This window comes from Chroicocephalus ridibundus, chromosome 3, assembly GCF_963924245.1.
Source record: "Chroicocephalus ridibundus chromosome 3, bChrRid1.1, whole genome shotgun sequence".
NCBI lineage: Eukaryota > Metazoa > Chordata > Aves > Charadriiformes > Laridae > Chroicocephalus > Chroicocephalus ridibundus.
This window is the reverse complement of record NC_086286.1, coordinates 116,655,768-116,675,676: the sequence shown is the minus strand read 5'-3', so window position 1 is coordinate 116,675,676 and position 19,909 is coordinate 116,655,768.

Here is a 19,909-nt window from a genome sequence, read left to right as displayed (position 1 = left end):
ACCCTCATGGTAAAAAATTTCTTTCCGATATATAGTCTAAATCTTCCCTCTTTTAGTTTAAAATCGTTACCCCTTGTCCTATCACAACAGGCCCTGCTAAAAAAGTTTGTCCCATCTTTCCTGTAGGCCCCCTTTAAGTACTGGAAGGCCACAATAAGGTCTCCCCAGAGCCTTCTCTTTTCCAGGAACAGGAACTACCCCAGCTCTCTGACTATCCTCATAGGACATAGGATCCATCTGATCATTTTTGTGGCCCTCCTCTGGACCTGCTACAAAAGGTCCATGTCTTTTCTGTGCTGAGGGCTCCAGAGCTGGACACAAGACTCCAAGTAGGGTCTCACCAGAGCAGAGTAGAGGGAGAGAATCACCTCCCTCGACCTGCTGGCCATGCTTCTTGTGATGCAGCCCAGGATGCGGTTGGCTTTCTGGGCTGCAAGGACACATTGTCACCTCATGTCCAGCTTTTCATCCACCAGTACCCCCAAGTCCTTCTCCTCAGGGCTGCTCTCCATCCCTTCATCCCCCAGCCTGTATTGATACCCAGGGTTGCCCCAACCCAGGTGCAGGACCCTGCACTTGGCCTTGTTGAACCTCAGGACGTTCACATAGGCCAACTTCTTGAGCCTGTCCAGGACGCTCTGGATGGCATCCCGTCCCTCAGGCTTGTCAACCACACCACTCACCTTGGTGTCATCTGCAAACTTGCTGAGGGTGCATTCGATCCCACTGTATATGGCATTGATAAAAGATATTACACAGTACTGGTCCCAAGACAGACCCCTGAGGGACACCATTTGTCACCAGTCTCTGTCTGGACATTGAGCTGTTGACCACTACCTTCTGGATGCGACCACCCAACCAATTCCTCGTCTACCGAACAGTCCACCCATCAAATCCATATCTCAGCAATTTGAAGAGAAGGCTGTTGTGGGGGACCATGTCAAAGGCCTTACAGAAGTCCAGATAGATGACATCCATAGCTCTTCTCTTGTCTACTGATGTAGTCACTCCATCACAGGAGGCCACGAAGTTGGTCAGGCAGGACTTATCCTTGGTGAAACCATGCTGGCTGTCTTGAATCACTTCCCTGTCCTCCATGTGCCTGAGCATAGATTCTAGGAGGATCTATTCCATGATCTTCCCAGGCACAGAGGTGAGGCTGACAGGTTGGTAGTTCCCAGGGTCCTCCTTTCTACCCTGGTTAAAAATGGGTGCAATATTTCTCTTTTTCCAGTCACCAGGGACTTCCGACTGCCATGACTTTTAAAATTTAATGGAGAGTGTCTTGGCAACTACATCAGCCAATTTCCTCAGGACTCTGGGATGAATCTCGTCAGGTCCCATAGACTTATATCCTCAGGTGGTCACGAAGTCGATTTTCTCTTACAATGGGAGGGACTTTGCTCCCCCAGTACCTGTCTTGTGGTCCATCCACTCAAGAGGTTTGGGAAGAGATGTTGCCAGTGAAGACTGAGGCAAAAAAGTTGTTAAGTACCTCAGCCTTCTCCTCATCCCTTGTTACCAGTTTGCCAGTCTTGCTCATCAGGGGGTATGCTTTCTTTGACCTTCCTTTTCTGGTTGACGTACCTATAGAAGCCCTTCTTATTATTCTTTTCATCCCTTGCCAAGATCAGCTCACCTTGGCCTTCCTGACCCCATCCCTACACAACTGCGCAGTGTTCCTATACTCTTCCCAGGATACCTGACCCTGCTTCCACTGCCTGTGCATCTCTTGCTTGCCCTTTAGTTTGACAAGCAGATCTCAACTCAGCCATGCAGGTCTCTTGCCCTCCTTTCCTGATCTCTCCTCTCCTCCTCTCTTTCCTCCTTTCCTTTCCTCTTGTACTCTAAGGAAAGTGTCCTCAGAGATCTGCCGGCTCTGTTCTGCTCCCTTGTCCCCAAGGGCAGTTTCCCAGAGGGTCTTATTGACTAACTCCTTGAAGAGCTGGTAGTTTTCTTTCCTAACATTCATGGTCCTGACTTTACCCTTCCCCTGACCCATATCCCTCAGGACTGTGAACTCCACCAGTGCATGATCACTGCAGCCCAGGCTGCTTCCAATCTTGATGTCACCAATTAACTCACTTGCATTGGTGACCATCAGTATCTCATCCCCTTTGGTGGGGCTGTTTATTACCTGGCTTAAGATGCATTCCAGGAGTCTCCTGAATTGCCTACAGCTCTCTGTGCTGCTTTTCCATCAGATGTCAGGGTGGTTGAAGTCCCCCAGCAGGATGAGAGCCAGTGAGCGTGATGCCTCTTGTAGCTGGAGTAAGGCAGCTTCATCAATAGGCTCCCCCTGACCGGGCAGCCTCCAGTAGACACCAATAACTGCATAAGCCTTTGACCTATTACATCATTCTCATCTCCTCCCTCATGAATATTTAAGTATTTGTATAAAATGGAAGAGCTTCAGAAGAAATTGGAACGACTTCTGCTAGAACGTGTTACAGTCACTGCTGCGGTCATATATATTGTGTTCTGAGATACCGTTTCTGAGATCCCAGTTCTTAAATGCACACTGTAATAACTGCTGTTGTTATCTCCATGTGGCCTTGTTGAACATAATTCCAAATGGTTTAGTTTGCACATAAAGAAGTTTTAGCATTCCCATGTCACTGAGCTCTGAACTCTGCAGAGAGGACAGTGACTCTTGGAGCAGGAGCTATGCATGTACCAAGAGAATTTGTTCTTGACCCCAATCTCAGGTTAGTGTCAGTTCTTGAAGGAGAATTAGTCTCTTAGGTGATGACATTAATAATAAGTTGTGATTTTTGAAGAAAAAATTGACTTCTTACTGACTGTTTCAGCACTTCAGTTCCTAGGCTACTGTAAATGTTGAAGTATATGAAACTAAGCACTCAGTCTCAGTTTCACTGAAATCCACTCCACAGAGAAATCAAATCCAAGTATATCTGCTTAGAAAAGGTATGATTCTGGTGTCATAACAGTATGTTACTGTTGGAAAAAGCTGGCAATAGATTCTTACCTAGCAGAGAGTCTCCAAAACGTTCTCCTTGTTTCAGTCTGATGGTACAAAAATAAATAAAAGCTGTTAAGCTGAGATATAACTAAGCTGGAAATGGTGTTCTGAGCCATGCTATTTCTGCTAGCTGTCACAATGCCAATATCTTTGTTGCTTTGCAGTCATATGCCTGAAGTGCTTCTCTCGTCAACCCCAGTTGTGGGATACTTCTGCATCTGACCCACTGACACGGGCCACGCTTGCTCGCTGCTCAAACCACAGCTTTCTTCCAGCATTATCTCACCCATCTAAGTGGTTAAAGTAAGATGACTAATGGTCAGTTGAACAACTCCCATTATGATGCATTATTATTCTCTTCCAGTGACAGGAAAGACTTCAGTTGAAAGTTAAGCCCTCTAGTCAATGAGTGTTTTGGAGCAGAAGTGCAGCTCCCCTTTATGCCGACCCTCTGATGACCTGAGATGTCTAGAGGAGTGAAGGTGCACTTTATGAACCTTTATGAACATATTTAATCCAGCAATATTGGGTGATAAACCACATCATTTGAGTATACATCTCTCTATGAAATTGTAGTAACTGAATCTATTAGAAGCTTTGTCCCACACACTGCCTTCATATTTAATTACTTTAGAAAAATGGCTTCAACTTCTTTTCTCCCGTCCTTGTATTTCTTAGTTCACATTATCATCTTTGTCCACAAGGGTGTTATTTTTATTTCACTTTTATTGGAAGATTTTTTACTTTTTTATTCCTTTGCCTGCATCAAATGCTTTTGTATCCACAACTGAATGCCGTGCTGAATTTCTATTGGTCTTGTGGAAACTGCTGAAAGTATTATAATTTGTTTATTATGAGATGGAACATCATGCCTCAGACCATTCTTTTTATTATGAAGACTGGGATTAAACTGATTTGATCGTCAAGCTCCCTACTGTCAATTTTATCAACTACTAGTAACCTTCTCTGTCACGTTCTTGATTTAGTAAACCAGTTCTAGGAGAGCTGCCAGGTTACAATCCAGGTGAAAGGGGCAGCAACCGCAGTTTCTGCAGCACTTCCTAACCATGCAGCCATGCCTATATAAGCACTTTCAGAGCCTAAATCCTTTCGCATCTTCCTTAGAAAATGAGAGAGATGGACTGTTTTGTTTATATTCTCATTTATTTTTCATTTAGAGCATATACTAATGCTATTTTTCCTGGTTATTTATCTGGGTAGCTTCTAAGACGCTTCAGCAGAAAAGGTTTTTTTCTATGAAAGACAAGAAATTCATGATGTCCATTTAATGATCCCCAAATCACTGACAACAGAGTATCTGTACCGATGTCCTCAGTCTCTCTCCGAAGCAGGCTGAGACGGACAATGTCCCCAGACGTGTGCTGGCAGCATCAAACACCTTCCAAGGCCCCGTTCGGAATTACTATCATCCTTCCTTGGGGAGAAGCCTAAGCAAATATGATTTGAAACCTTATTTTTTATTGATAACCTTTACTTATCATTATCCCAGGCAGCCACACCAAGGCGCACTTTCAGAAGGTTCACTCTAACGCGTATTTTCTGCTGAATTCCCTCTATCACTATCTGGTTGCCCCCGTCAGCTGCAGGATTGCTCCCATGAATAATGATTATTAGTAACAAGATGATAAGATTATACAATGTAGAACTGGGAATCATACATGCAGTATGAAAGAAAGGAAAGGAGGCAAAATAAATACCAGCAAATAAGATTTCAAAAGACTGGCTCTTATTAATCTTCCCTGAAGAGTAAAACTCAATGCATTTGCACAAACTTCTGAAAAATATGTGCTTTTTGTGAGTCCAAATTGGACAAAGTTGGACAAATAGAGCAGAGAAGCATCGTGTTCATGCTGCCTAATGGTCAGGCTGCGCTTCCTGAGTGGGGTCAGATGTGAATGCTGCTTACGCTCCTTGGAACCTTTTTGTTTGCATAACACCAACATCCAGTAAAACAGAGAAATATTCTGTAATTATTCATTTGCTCATAGATCTGCAATTTCACAGACTCAGCCACATGAACCCACATATTTAGAATAAGAAAATATCAGTATTTAGCAGATGAAGGTAACTGGTATCCAGCAGTTTATCTTATGGAAAATAAGTTTCACCTGGGAGGTAGCACTTGTCAGCTGTAATGAACTATTCTTTAATTTAAAATGAAAGTACTTTTTCATCCAATTTAATGTAGATTCATGGGTGGCTTATACGTTATTTTACAGTAGATTAAAAAGACTGATTTTCTTTTAAGTTATAATACTCTAATATAATCTACTTGATATGATTTTGTTTTGATCCTGCAAAGTAATATGAAGGTTAAGAACCTGAAATTTTTGTGAGAGGAGATGAGGATATACAAACAAAAAAAAAATGCCATGAAAAAGGATTTTATCAGGACAGTCAATATAAATCATTACTTTCCCTGCCTACCAATCATTCTGCACCTACAATGTCTCTGCTGTTTTTAAACATGCAGCAATTTCAACACATTTCTTGTAAAAGGGCTTTTAAATCCTACACCTTCTGCATGTGGCATCAGCAATTTAATTCTGATTTTAAAGATTTTTTTCTAAAATTAACAAAATAAAACAATCAGAATGTTTTCTTCAACACAGGAATCTGACTCATCAAAATGTTAACTTACCAAATTCCTTGGCATTGTTCGGCTTTTCTGTAACCATCTAAACATTTCTTAAATGCTGTTTCTTGATTAACCAACTGATTTGGCTATTCATTCCCAATTGCTGTTGATGCTATTGATTGGTTTCTCAAAGGGTCTGGTTCAAAGCCTCCTGAAGTCAGTAGGACATCAATAATTTAGTCCGTGTACTTTGGATCAGGCCCGACGTGCAATCAGAATAACTGATGCTTTCTTCTAGGCTGCGCTTCACTGCCACTCGTTTTGTAACAGAGTGAAACCAGCATTAGCTGGGATTAAACTGTAAACTCTCAGTTCTTCCTGTAATTAAAACATAAAGAATACATAATGAAAACATGACAAAAGTTATTAATGATAATTCCTACTTAAATAACAACAACGTGAAATGCTCTAATAATACCTTGAAGGCAAAATAATTTTGGGGTAGTACGAAACTAATATTAGAAACTATGAAGATCCCAGGAAACAATATTTGTAAACCAAACAAAGTCTAATTGTGGTTTGAATGAAATAATTTGAATCTCTCTTAAAAGAAGCATATTTCAACTTGAAGCTCCCAATTTAGCATGGTCTGTAACAAATATACCATTATAGTGATGGTTGGACTTGATGATCTGAAAGGTCCCTTCCAACCTAGACAATTCTATCATTCTTTGATTCTGTAATATGTTAACATTAAATTTACATTTGTGTTTTTACTCTAAAATTTAGCAAATAGGTTTGTTAGGCAGTTAGGCAATAGATTGCCTAGTTAAGTAAGTTTTTCTCATTAAATTACTTTTGTGCTGGAGAGTCATTAATATTCATTCACTAAAATCTAGCAAAGGTCAGCCAAAAAGTAATTGTGTGAGGACTGAATACCTTTCCTTGGAACTTTCTGTACATTTTAAATGAAGGTTTTTGCTTCTACTTCTGTAAAAGTAATTTGAAAGAAGACTTGCTGGCTGTCTCAGATCTCTCTTAGTCCAAGACAACCTTTTAGATGTTGTATCTACTGCAGACACACACGCGCACCCATGTACATTCCGTAAGGTTCCCGGCAGTGTTGTAAATTCACACTGATGTGGGGAATCACCAGCGTCACCGACGAGCAGCTGGCTGTGAACTGCGGCGAAGAGCACCGCGCAGCAGTTTGAGACAGCAAGTAATCACATCGTAGCATGCAGAAACTTCAGTTGAATTAGGCAAAATTTTCCGAGCGCCAAATTGGTGTTTGGCCAGGGCACTGCGGCAAAAGCCTTACTTTTAAAGAAGTAGTACTTGAGCACTAAGGAATTAATGAATGGACATTAAGGAGCAGAAGAGCATTAAGGGATAGAAATGTGCTAAGGGACAGAAGTGTGCTGACTTCACCTATAGCCAAAAAGTAAAACCTCTGAATGCAAAGGGCATGTCAGCATTGTATAACAAGGAAGGGCCTCAACTCAGGTTCAAAATAATAGTAAATCGTTATTTGTTATAAGCAGCTAGTGGTTTTTAAGCTTGTCTTAAAAGTTGAAACTTAGCTCCCGGGGCAATCACAGATGGAATTTATGCTGCTAACTCAAGCTGGTGTATCCTCGCTACTTCAGCCCAGGAGCAATGGATAGTCAAAGGAACATTACAAAATCATAGAATGGTAGGGGTTGGAAGTGACATCTGGAGATCATCTAGTCCAACCCCCCTGCCAAAATGTGTTCACCTAGAGCAGGCTGGACAGAAACGCATCCAGACGGGCTTTGAATATCTCCAGAGACGGAGACTCCACCACCTCTCTGGGCAGCCTGTGCCAGTGCTCTGTCACCCTCAAAGTAAAGAAGTTCCTCCTCATGTTGAGCTGGAATTTCCTGTGTTACAGCTCATGTCCATTGCCCCTTGTCCTGTCACCGGGCACCACGGAGAAGTGTCTGGCTCAGTCCTCTTCGCACCTGCCCTTTAGATATTAATAAGCATTGATAAAATCCCCTCTAAGCCTTCTCTTCTCCAGGCTAAACAGACCCAGGTCTCTCAGCCTTTCTTCATAAGAGAGGTGCTCCATTCCCTTGATCATCTGTGTAGTCCTGCGCTGGACACTCTCCAGCAGTTCCCTGTCCTTCTCGAACTGGGAAGCCCAGAACTGGACACAGTACTGCAGATGTGGCCTCACCAGGGCAGAGTAGTGTTTCATTTCTTGTTGGCATTTTATCCTAGGCATAGTGTATGAGCTGGTCTGGCATCATGGCCGTGTCTGGGCAGCCACGGAGGCCCCAGCTTACCTTCATGTGGCTCCTGCCCTCAGGAGGAGCTCCCTAGGTTGCTCTTTCCTGGGGAGACATTAAGCGTTAGTGGAAAGGAGAAACTTCTGGAGCTGAGGGAGGAAGATGCAGAGCCCACACTGGGGGTGGTCTGCTGCAGGGGGAGAAGCCGTTGAGATTTCTTAGAGGAGCAGGCATATGACCAGGCTTCAAGATGAAAGCAAGGAGACTTTGATGGGACTGCACAGAGCTTTTTTCGTGCCAAATACCTTGAAAACAAGGATAAGAAAGACAAGGAGAACAGGAGAAAATTTTGCTTTTATTTTAATCCACCTCACTGAGCAGAGCTGTCCTCTGGACCTGAAGAGTGAATTTGTCTTAGTTTTCATTCAACTCAAACAGCATCTGAGATTCAGAGCTTCCTGGCATCTTTGGTGATCGCCTTAAGGAAAACGTGAGGCGATTCTGTAAGTCTGGCTGACCTGGAGCTCACAAATCAACTTATTCAGACTTACCCATTTTCTGTAAGTGCTGTGAAAATGCCAACCAGACCAGTAAACTGCCAAGAGCCACCCAACTGAACCTGCTTGAATTCCTGAAATCTCCCTGTGCCACAGTGACACTGGGTGCTGCTGAATCCATTCGCCCTCTGTAAATCACACTGGAAAAAAATTTAAGGCAGATAGGTAAAAGTTTACAACTTAGCAATTACAGAGAACTATCACGTTCTTCTGTAAAAACAGGTTTTGGGGTTTGTAAAGGCCCTGGTCAAACGTTAAAACTCTTCCCAAAAGAGAGTTTTTTTTTTTCTCTTTTATTTTTTTTTTCATAAGAAATTTTGAAATTCAAAATTTTTCTCTCTTCATCTTTTTTTCAAAGAAACTATTCCTAATTTCCTATCAAATGTTACATCAGAATAGGCCAGTTGTGATGCTGAGCAAAACCGCGTAGAGCTGGTGAGAAAAAGCTGACAGCAAGGGCACCTCTTAGGTCTTGCTCCTCTTTTTTGGTCTCAGAAATCTCACATGGGCTCACAGAGCACCTTTGTCCTTTTTGCTCCACAGCCTGGGAAGAGGGGCTCACAGTTTCTTTCTGGAAGCAACTGTGCAGGAAATATTTTATCTGCAAGAAGGTCGTCAGCAGGGATGAAGGAGGAAAGTACAACTTGTGACTGCTGACACGATATGTTGACACGGTCCCAGAGACCAACTCTTGCCTTCCTCCCTGCTTAATAAAAGTACATCTGAATGCGGTGACACACACCTTTACATATATACACTTACATAAATACAGGACTCACATAAGTAGAACATTTCATTTGTTGCTTCATCTTCGTTTGAAACTTCTCCTATCTCACTTGAAAGTACCTTAATAGTGAGGGTTTCCCAGCGCTTGAGGAGGCCATTTTTATGTGTAGGAAGACAGTACCCTCACAGAGCTCACTGGGCAAGAAAGGAAGGGTTTAAAACAATTTTTTTTTTTTTAAAATTTGGCCAGTAGGCACTCAGCCGAAAGGGACCCATCAATGGTTTTGGGTCTAGTTCCTGTTCCTAGAATTGTTTTTATTTTAATAAGAAAATGCACGAATAGTTTTCTGGAAGTGGACCAGGACACAACTCTGTGCTCCCAAGTAAACCCCCTAATCATAATTTTACTTATCGGCCCTGTGGTCTAAAGAAATTTGAGCTATTTTCTCATGGTAAGAAAGACCGTTTCAGTGGGGAGGAGTAGGAAGTTGTTCCTCCATCCTCATTCTACCTTCAAGAATAGCTACCTATTTTGGTTAGGAGATGGAGATTCGACCTTATAATGCTGAAAAGAGAATTCATCCCACTTTACACAGAAATGGCAGGGTAAAATGTGGATAATGCCGTCACAGATGTGTCCTGCAGGGTGTTCGCTTCTGTCAGCATCTGATATGGTCTGAGAAATTTTTCAGATTGAATCCCAGAGGCACCTCAGGGAGATGTTTGTTCACTCAGGGACCTTGGGCCTGAGCTGATGTCCACTTACTCACAGTAAGGTGGTTTGACATGCACAGAGATACTTTTTTAGGACTTCAAGATAAAAAAGAAAAAAAAAAAAAAAGAAAAAAAAAAAGAGATGCTAAACAGGTAGGGAGATTAGTTTTAGCCAGCTGCTTAAAGTGGATTTTGAAATCTGCATTCTGCCCCATGTATCTGACATGAGTCGGGTGCTACTTACATTGCGTGTGGCAGAGCTTTTTGCGGTCGCTGAAGAGTTAGATGTATCTGAAGAAAAATAATGCATTCCGCATGGTCTATTGGAAAGGAAAATTAAAATGTATGTGCCTACTCTTACGGAAAGAGTTATACAATTAGGCTGATCGTTCCGATTCAGTCTCACACACTGAGAGATAGCACATTTCCCATGTTGCTCATTACTTCAAGGATAAACAGCATCTAAAATGAAGACTGTGAATAAATGACACTGTTCTTTTCAAGTTTAATTCAAGGTAAAGCAAGCTTCCAGCACAGGAATATGTAATACCTCTACCTCGTAAATGAATTTCACTGGGTTTTTAGAATGTACTTTGCTGTAACTGTTACCAATGTATTCCCTAATAGAAGATATGACCAGTTTCAGCAGACCCCCAAGAAAATTGCTAAAACTAGGCCGATCACCCCCAAAGGCTGAAGGTGTTAACATTTTAAACAACAAACCTATAAAAAATGCAGACTCTTTCATCACTAGGCATGGCTTATCATATTAAGAGACTGTTTCACATGAAACTGGGTAAGAAGGATTGTGAAAACTGAGGCAACTACAGCAAATATGATAAAGAAGAAGAAAAGTGTGTTTTCTGATATTGCTGCTCATATAAATGCTGTTCTTCCTGTATTTATGTACGTAGAAATGTTACGCCAAATATTTTACAGGGTGTGGATGACATTTCTGTAATTTACACTGGGAACTAAGGCAAACCAACCCACCAGCATCAGTTGAAATCAATACAATCTACAGCAACTGTCTGCAATGCAGAGGACACAGGGGCAGGCATTGAAAGACAGTCGGAATGTGAACAAGCTGGCAATAAAGAAAATCACACGCTGATGCCTAAATGCAGATTAATAACAAAATGACAAATGTAAAACCCATGGAGGCCAAATCTGTCCTCAGAGAGAAAGCGTTTTTTAACTTGTAGCAGATAGCAGGGACCTAAGTGTCATTCCAGGAACAACAGTGACAAGAATGAGCTGCTTTGGACAGTAACAAGTACTTCTACATGAAATCATCAAGTTATCTTGTTTCTCCTGCAGTTAATATATTAAGGCGTTATTTAAAATGAAGATCCCACTCTACCAGTCATAATGGAGTTTTATTTTATCTGTCTCACATTCCTGCTAGGGAGAATTAAAAATTAAACACGTACTAAACTCACATTTGTCTCAGGGTCCATCACTGCAGTGAGGAATACCTTCCCCTGTGAACTGAAATCCAACAATTTAGCATCGTACATCATGTTGATATAAGACAGAGTCTTTTGCCTAGAGGACACTCTAATGATACACTCTCTGTAGTTAAAGTTGCAAATGATTTCTGTTTGAGCCTGGTTTTTAATCTTGCCAATTTAAATGGCCAAACCGAAATTGATCTTGCCGATACGTTTGTTTGTTCTAGAAAATTAAAAGCTTGGTGAAAAGCTGATAAGCAAATTGCATTAGTGAGATATGACAGTTTTAATAAACTTCCTTCAGTAAACTTCTGACTTCCTTTTTTAATGAACGTTAAGTCTCAAAAGCTTCTGGGCTATAGTGGCACTAAACATAGTTAATTTTCATTGATCTCAGAATTCAAAATGGAACCTCTCCATACTTTAAGATTGTAAAGTGGTTAGTATTTAAACCATCCTAAATGCATTTGGGGAACATAAATGAATTTTATGAAGTATGGAATTTGTTACACTTTTTTTATGGAATCTGCAGACTTATTGTAACATATTATTCCTGAACTGAAAGAAGAGAGGCTGAGCTAACGTACATCTCATATAGTCCCAGCACTTATTAATGTTGTTATTAAGTATCCATGTCATGTCTAGGAGTTGACGAGTATTAAATTCCCAGGAACTCTTTCACAGAGATAGAGCCATTGTCCAAGGAAGGTTACAGGTAAACCATGGTAAGGCAAATCAGATGTAGGCTGCACTGGAGTGGTGGGGTTACCTACAGGTGATAGAACTCAGATAAAACAATCTTAGAATTATAGAATCACAGAATGGTTCGGGTTAGAAGGGACCTTAAAGAGAATCTAGTTCCAACCATGGCAGGGAGACCTCCCACTAGATCAGGCTGCTCAAAGCCCCATCCAGCCTGGCCTTGAACACCTCCAGGGATGGGGCATCCACAGCCTTCCTGGGCAACCTGTTCCAGTGTCTCATCACCCTCACAGTAAAGAATTTCTACCTAATATCTAATCTAAATCTCCCCTCTATCAGTTTGAAACCATTATCCCTTGTCCTATCATTACACTCCCTGATAAGGAGTCCCTCCCCATCTCTCCTATAGGCCTCCTTTAGGTACTGGAAGGCTGCTATAAGGTCTCCCTGGAGCCTTCTCTTCTCCAGGCTGAACAACCCCAACTCTCTCAGCTTGTCTTCATAGCAGAGGCGCTCCAGCCCTCTGATCATCTTCATGGCCCTCTGCTGGACCCATTCCAACAGGTCCATGATGAGATCTTACTCACCATCATTCAGATACTGACAAGTCTGAACGGAAAAGCAATTAAAAAACAGGCCAATACCTTAGTCTACCACTCCCGATTTACTCATGAGCTACGAGTGATAGCTCCCACCCCTTCCCAGCAAAGTTTTTGTATTCTTATATATTTTTGAGACTTCCATTGATGACTTGTGGGCTGGAGACCTCCAGATGAAGCTAGGAACTACTAAGATTCAGAATGATTCTGGTATTATTAAGGTATATAATTTTTTTTTCATTATCTCAAAACTAGTCAGAAACCTCACTCTTCAGGTCAGGCAAGCAGCATCTTCCTATCTGTCAAAATATCTAAGCCCAGATGCCTTCTTACGGTATACTTTCACTGCAGATTTGCTGGGATCTCTCATAATTTACGTAGGTTATAACATCAGACATGAATTAGACTGACTTCCTTCTCTCAAACTATTGCCATTTTTACAGATTTTGACCACTCTCCAAAATAATAAGAGACAAAGACCAACGTGCAGCAGCAAAACTTTTCTTAGTGCAGAAAGTTTAACTGAATATTTCTAATCTTTCCAGGAGTTAGGATATTTAGATGGAGTTTGATTCTGACTTCAAATCCAAGCCAAGAACAAATGCAAATGCCTTTATGGAAATATAGGGCAATTCAGACCTATCTATTTGATGAGCATAGACAAGCATACGGAAATGCTGCCCATATGTTAATTGAAAATTGAAAGTCAAAAAAGGAAATTACTCCCATTTTACTAAGTGGTTATTTTTGCAAATTCAGAGATTCAGTAAGTCTGCCCTCTAAAACTTCAGACTGATTTTGTAATTAGTATTCTGATTGAGGTGGGCATTTTGGAGTTGTGGCTTTCAGCTACACGTATGGAAAGTGCTGCCATGTACCAAAGCAATAGTAGTGTCGCAGCGCGACAGTGCTGAAGATCACAAGTTACTTGTCATCCTGTGTAAATTCAGTGGCATATTTCAGGCACACATTATGTTGTTTAACTGTGAGAGTTGAAATGCCTGGCACTAGACTTCAAGACTGCTGCAGAGTAATACCACAGGCAGTCATCTCCAGTTTGTCCGTGCTTAATAAGTGATCCAGAAGGCCCTTTTAAAAAGATATTTTAAGCCCATTTTAAATCAATAGACCGAATGGCTGCTAGGATCATTACTGACTTCATTGGGCTCAGCGTTTGTATCACTACTTTTCTGATGCCAAAAAGATAAGTGGTATGACATTACTTCTTTCTTGTACCGGTCTGAAAGCCAAATCAGGGCAGGAGTGCCTCACTATCCGCGGCTGACCGCAGGAAAACTTGTTAATTTTGTTAATATAACTGAAATACCTTTGTAAATGCAAAAAATTTGTATAAACAAAGACTGCTGCTCCTTTAGGTTTATTTGGAGTATTTCTCCAGGTAAACCTGGAAGAAGTGCTCAGGAGATAGGCGCACCTTTCGCTTAGTGGCAGGCTGCTGGATGCAGGAGTTATTACGCTCCCATTGCCAGGCTGTATGTGCGGGATTTTTTATTCAGTTCTCCAGAGAGCTACACGTTTCACTGCCTGATTAAAAAAGAAGCTGTTAGCACATGTCAAATTCCAACCAGGTGTAAGTCACCAGAGAAAGGTTTCAGCAGTTACAGGCAGGAATTCATTAGAGGCATAAACTGGTCAGAAGAAGAAAGAGGCCTGTAGCAAAAGAACCCAAAACACTGCCGCATCTACCATTTAACAGTGACTTTGTCCCTCTGCAAAGGTCAAGTTTCAAAAAAATAATTCAATGGATGCTGCTTATAGCCTTGAAGCAGTTTCTGTAGGATAGAGGAGAAGAGACAAGTCCATGGATCTGCTGGAAGCGTGTGTTGCCTTTCTTCAGTATCTTCACTCTACAAGGTATGGTTTTAGCATGAGGAACAGCGAACAAACTGCATCCATTAAAGAAGTGTATCTTTTCCCTGTTAGCTTAGATGTCCTCCCTATAGGGGCTACAGAGGACAGTGTGTGAGGGAGTGTTGCAAATTCCCTCCTCTGCAGGAGGGCGGTACGCAAGGTCATCATGAAGAGTGGATACACAGGCTTCACTCCAAGTGTACTGAAGCCAGAAATATTAACTTGCATCATTATCGGTGATCTTTCATAAAATCACAGAATGGTTTGGATTGAAAAGGAACTTTAAAGATCATGTAGTGCAATGCCCCTGCCATGGGCAGGGACGTCTTTCAGTAGATCAGGTTGCTCAAAGTCCCATCAAACCTGACCTTGAACAATTACAGGTATGGGGCATCCACACCTTCTCTGGGCAACCTGTTCCAGTGTCTCACCCATCATAAAAAATTTCTTCCTTATATCCATCCTAAATCTCCCCTCTTTCAGTTTAAAACAGTTGCCCCTTGGCCTGTTACTACAGGCCCTGGTAAAAAGGCTCCATCTTTCTTATAAGCTCCCCTTTTATACTGAAAGGCTGCAATAAGGTCTGCCCGAAGCCTTCTCTTCCCCATGCTGAACCACCCCAAATGTCTCAGCTTGTCTTCACAGGAGAGGTTTTCTACTCCTCGGGTCATTTTCATGGCCCTCCTCTGGATTCACTCCAACTGGGATTATCTTTGAGTTGAGGCTCTTCTGTGAGCTGGACCATAATACTGCATATACAAGAACATGGTAGAGAGAGTAACCAAAAAAATGTGTCTTTCTTCTCATGCAGGAAGTTACAAATGAAGATTAAAGAACTTGTGAGGAGAGAGGATAAGCTTCTGGTCGCTCTTTTCCTTGCTGTGATGGCAAGGAAAGACCTTGAATTCCTCCTCCCTCCCTTCCCCTGCTTTATTATAGATGGCTCATAAAGATGTAGTAATAATTTTTTTAATCTCATAGTGATATGTATCACAGATAGATACAATTATTTGGCTGACCCAGTCAACTTCTTGAAAGTATTTAGAATCACTAAACTTCATTTTATGATGACTGGTAATGCTGTCTTGCCACTGGGGACCTCCTTAGGTGTTGGCATAGTAAATATCAAGTTATGCATTCATTCTGACATTAAATTAAGGTTGTCTCAGAAGGATTAATTGCTCTGAGATGTGCTCAGTTCTTCCACTTTAGGGAAGCTTCAGTTCCAAACTGCAACTTCATCCGTTAAACTCTCTGGTCTGAATTCAATCATGTCATTGAAAAAAAAAAATAAAAATCCTTCATTGGATTTTATAAGTGCTTTTACAATAGGCAGTGGTGTTTGGGATAGAACCATCGCAGAGTTTTGTTGCCTCAGGACAATTTGCCTTTCCACTGACATATGTATAAGCTACACATTTATTTTTTGAGCACACAGCACAACCTTCTAGCTTCCAGCCATCAGCCAACAGTCTGAAGGGACACTTACACCACGCATCTCCGTGGGTTCAAGTAGGATGATATAACGCACTTGCACCGATAGCATCCCAAGCTTGTAAAGAGGTGTTCCTTTATAGGCACAGTGTTGAAACCATAACCGGATACAGCTGGAATCAATGCTGGGCTTCTGTTTTATTTCATTATGGATTCAAATAGCTGTTTTATACTAATCTGTTTAACTTGCCCTAGAGAAGAGGCGAAGTGTTCATGCCACACCAGTGTCAGCTGGGCAGTAGAAACAGAGATGAGTCCTTTTGCCTCTCAGGAGAGACCTGCTCACTGGCTTTCACCATTTTCTCTCTTCTGCAGCTGAAGCCTGTTTGACTTTCCATCACTAGAACAAAGACATGTTCACAGAACAGACTCTGTTGGGAAGGACAACTAATAGTGCTGCTTCTCTGCTAAAACCACTGTGATTTTTAAATTAAACTAATTGCATTTTAAAGGAGCGGTGGGAGGGGGGAGCGGGGCAAGCAAAAACTAGTCTCAGCTGGGAAATTAGGAGCTCACTTGAGAAATGTATCCTCATTTGGGCTCAGAGCCAAATGACACTCTGTGTTACATGAGTGCTATGATGTTGCTGCTTACACGCACTCTTGTTGGTCCAGGATCTGCATAGTGTCGCATTCTTGACTTCAGAAACGAGCAGAGCCTGAGCTGCGTGGGAGGGTCGTGTTTCTAGGATGAGGTGGCAACTGAGCTTATCGTGCATGAGTGCTCTGACTACAATGAAGATGTTATAAAAAAAGACAGGCTCCATCTTTTTCTTTGGATTTTGTTTGCTTAAGTGTCCGTACATGCATATTTTTTAGACCCTGAATGTTGAGCATATGTGTTAAATATGCTCTGAAGAAGACATAATCATGTCTACTGCACTACAGCAGAGGAACATCAAATTCTGAATCAGGCCTGGATGGGAGACAGGACTTGCTCAGAGTGCTGCGGTTCTGGCTATGTGCAGAAGAACTGGAAATAACTCTAACAAAAAAGGGAGAAGTCTGTATGTCTTGTCTCTGTCTTTGGGCTAAGCTGCAGCTGACAAAATCTGATAAAACATTTCAATTAAATACAATTTATTTTGAATGCAAAGCATGTTAGAAATATTACTGCCCCATTGAATTTTCTAGGCATAAAACCCAGTTCTGTCTCTGGAATTAGCAGTCCAATAGTGTATAGCTCTATTATTTATACAAATAGTTCAGTGATTGTTATGTCCTTACAGGTCATTTGTCACAACAATCAGCTGCTAATTTTATTTTTTTTTTTTTTAAATTGTGCCTCTTGCTTAGTTAGTCAGCAGAGTTTCTATTGAGGCACTAGGACTGACTCAGAGGGTTTGCTCATCCCATTCAGAAACAGTGAAGCGGTTCAAGAACTGAGATACACAGACTCTAATCTTTCACTTATTTATTTCACCAATAAACTTGCCAATTAGGATATCAGTCAGTCTCATAAATCTAGAGTCTTCCTACCTTCTTTAGGCATTACATCAGGAATGGGTCTCCAGAGGACAATTCAAACTGCAGTTGAGTTGATTTATTTCCACAGATGTCCATCTTTCCTTGTTGACTTGATGAGATACGTAAGGCAATCAAACTCCTAACTAAAACACTTTGAGTACCTACAGCCAGATGAGATGCATATAGCATCTAACTCATACATGTTATCAATTAGTTGGATTTCAGTGTGCTACATAACATGATAGGCGCGCATACAGATTCATTGCCTATATCAAATAGTAGACAAGCTCTACCTGGGAGAAGATTTATAGGGTTTAGTTGAAAACTTTCTAAGTGATGAGGTGATATTTATATGAATTAGGGTTTGGCAAGCTTTGCCAGAGATGAAACTTTATTGCCAGGGTTTGAATGGAGAGCCTGTCTCACTGCCACTGATCATTATTCCCAGGAATAGAGCACAGCATGGGAGAAGTCAGGGGCAGAAGAGGCAACAAGAAAATAAAAGCCGTAGGGCTACTGCCATTAGCTTAGAGAGCAAATGGGTCAGAGAGAAAAGAGCAAGAGAGGTTCTATAGAGAAAGGCAGAGGATACAATGGGATGTTAAATGAAGTTCAAGTTGTTAGAGACAAGGATTACAGCAAATAGGTCACAGGATTGTTTTCAGGGATGGGAAATGTCTGAATGCTGAGATGGGAAGTGATTCAGGAAATTTGTGTCCTCGCATTATGCACTTTCACTAAGTCGCAACAATTAATCCTTCTCATTGTGCGTGATCCCCTTGATATCCATACATAAACTTTTATCATTAATTTGGTACCAAACAAGATATCATGGATGTTAAAGGAATTACTTCAAAAGCAGGTTCATGACTAGATCATTAATCATCTTTCCTTTTGAGAAATCAGTTAGTTCTGAAGGCTCTGCCTTCAGACACACAAATCTGCTCTTATTTCTAAAAAAATATTCTGGAAGGATAACTTCAAATTGAGATGAAAAAACATCCAAATGATCACCAAAGAAAAAGTAACATGGCAATCCTGTCTTTCTAGAAAAGCTCTGATGCCTCAGGTGACAAAAAGAAGCAGAATACCCAGTTAGTGAATGTACAGCACAGCATGTCCTGGCTGGACAGGATTAAAAGTTAGATTTCCTGGAAAGGTCACCAGAAGTAGGTGGGGTTATCACTATAAGCTGCTTTCTACAGGCAGAAGCCCTTACTTTTGCTTTTGTCCTCGGAGGTGAAAGAGAGTGGCAAGTCCATCTTCTTGTGTTTGTGGATAAATGTGGTTCAAATGCTTGAAACAAAAGGGAAAAATCGAGGCATGCACTGCTGTCTTCTTCAGATTACGTTAGCTGTATTCGTGCTGCTGTCCTTCATTTTCTTGTACTGTACTCTTGGGACTGCAGGAAAATTGCAAAGGGAAGAATGAACATTACTTTCACAAAAAGGTGAAAGGCTTATCCGTCATAACCTGTTTGTTTTTGTTTTTTTTTTATCGGATAATTTGTGAAGAGAGTGCAAAGTTCTAGGTAGATAGATTTTTTTCTTTTGAAGCTAAGAACAACCTGTTTCTATGTAATTAAGTGTAAATGGCAAGAATACCAATTCATCTGAAAGGAAGGACACACCATGCTAATGTGCACTGTCATGTCGTCAAGTGGGCACTGAGTGAGGTCCTTAAGGGACAAACATGTAAAAGCAGTGCTTCTGCTGAACCTCTGTTTCCAAGAACTTCTCTGACATGCATTTCCATCCAATAAAGGAATCCTAGAATCTAAGAAAAGACATGTCAAATATCAGTGAGTCAGGTGAAAGCTGTAACAAGGTTAATGTGTGTGCAGGTGACAGAAGTCTTCCGTCTGTTTCCTCTCCTGGTTTCTGTTCAAAGCGGTTTCTGTTCTGTTCTGTTTCCCCTTCAGAATTTTGGAGGAGAATCGTTCTAAAGAAAAGTAATGCTGACTGTCAAAGAGCACCCATTGGCATGGAACAGTCATCCCTTGGGATTTTATTTTCACCATCAACAGAGATCCTGAGAATGATTGGGACCCAGAAGCTACATCTATGCAAAGAAAGAGATCAAACAGTGCCCTGGATCTGGGCATTGGTGTTGGGACACTATTGTCTGTATGGCCTAATAACCACCGTGTGGTAATTGTTCATCCAATTTAGTAAATAAAATGCACAGAAAAAAATACCTACTGATGCTGTTAGGGTGAAAACTGAGCCCAAAATAAACCCATATTGTCCCATTTGATTTAGCTCCACATTTAATTAGTATAGTGAAGCAGCGCAGTTGCACGAGAAGTTGTCAAATAATAATTCAGTTGTTTATCTACTATAATCACTTGAATGTAGACTCCAAGTCCAAAGCTTTTGTTCCCATGATACATTTTAAACTTTCACTAAGAAGGGAAATATCTCTGGAGTGGGCAAGAGCGATAAGTTCGCAGTTAGCCTACTATTCTCCATGGACATCCTAGATGGGT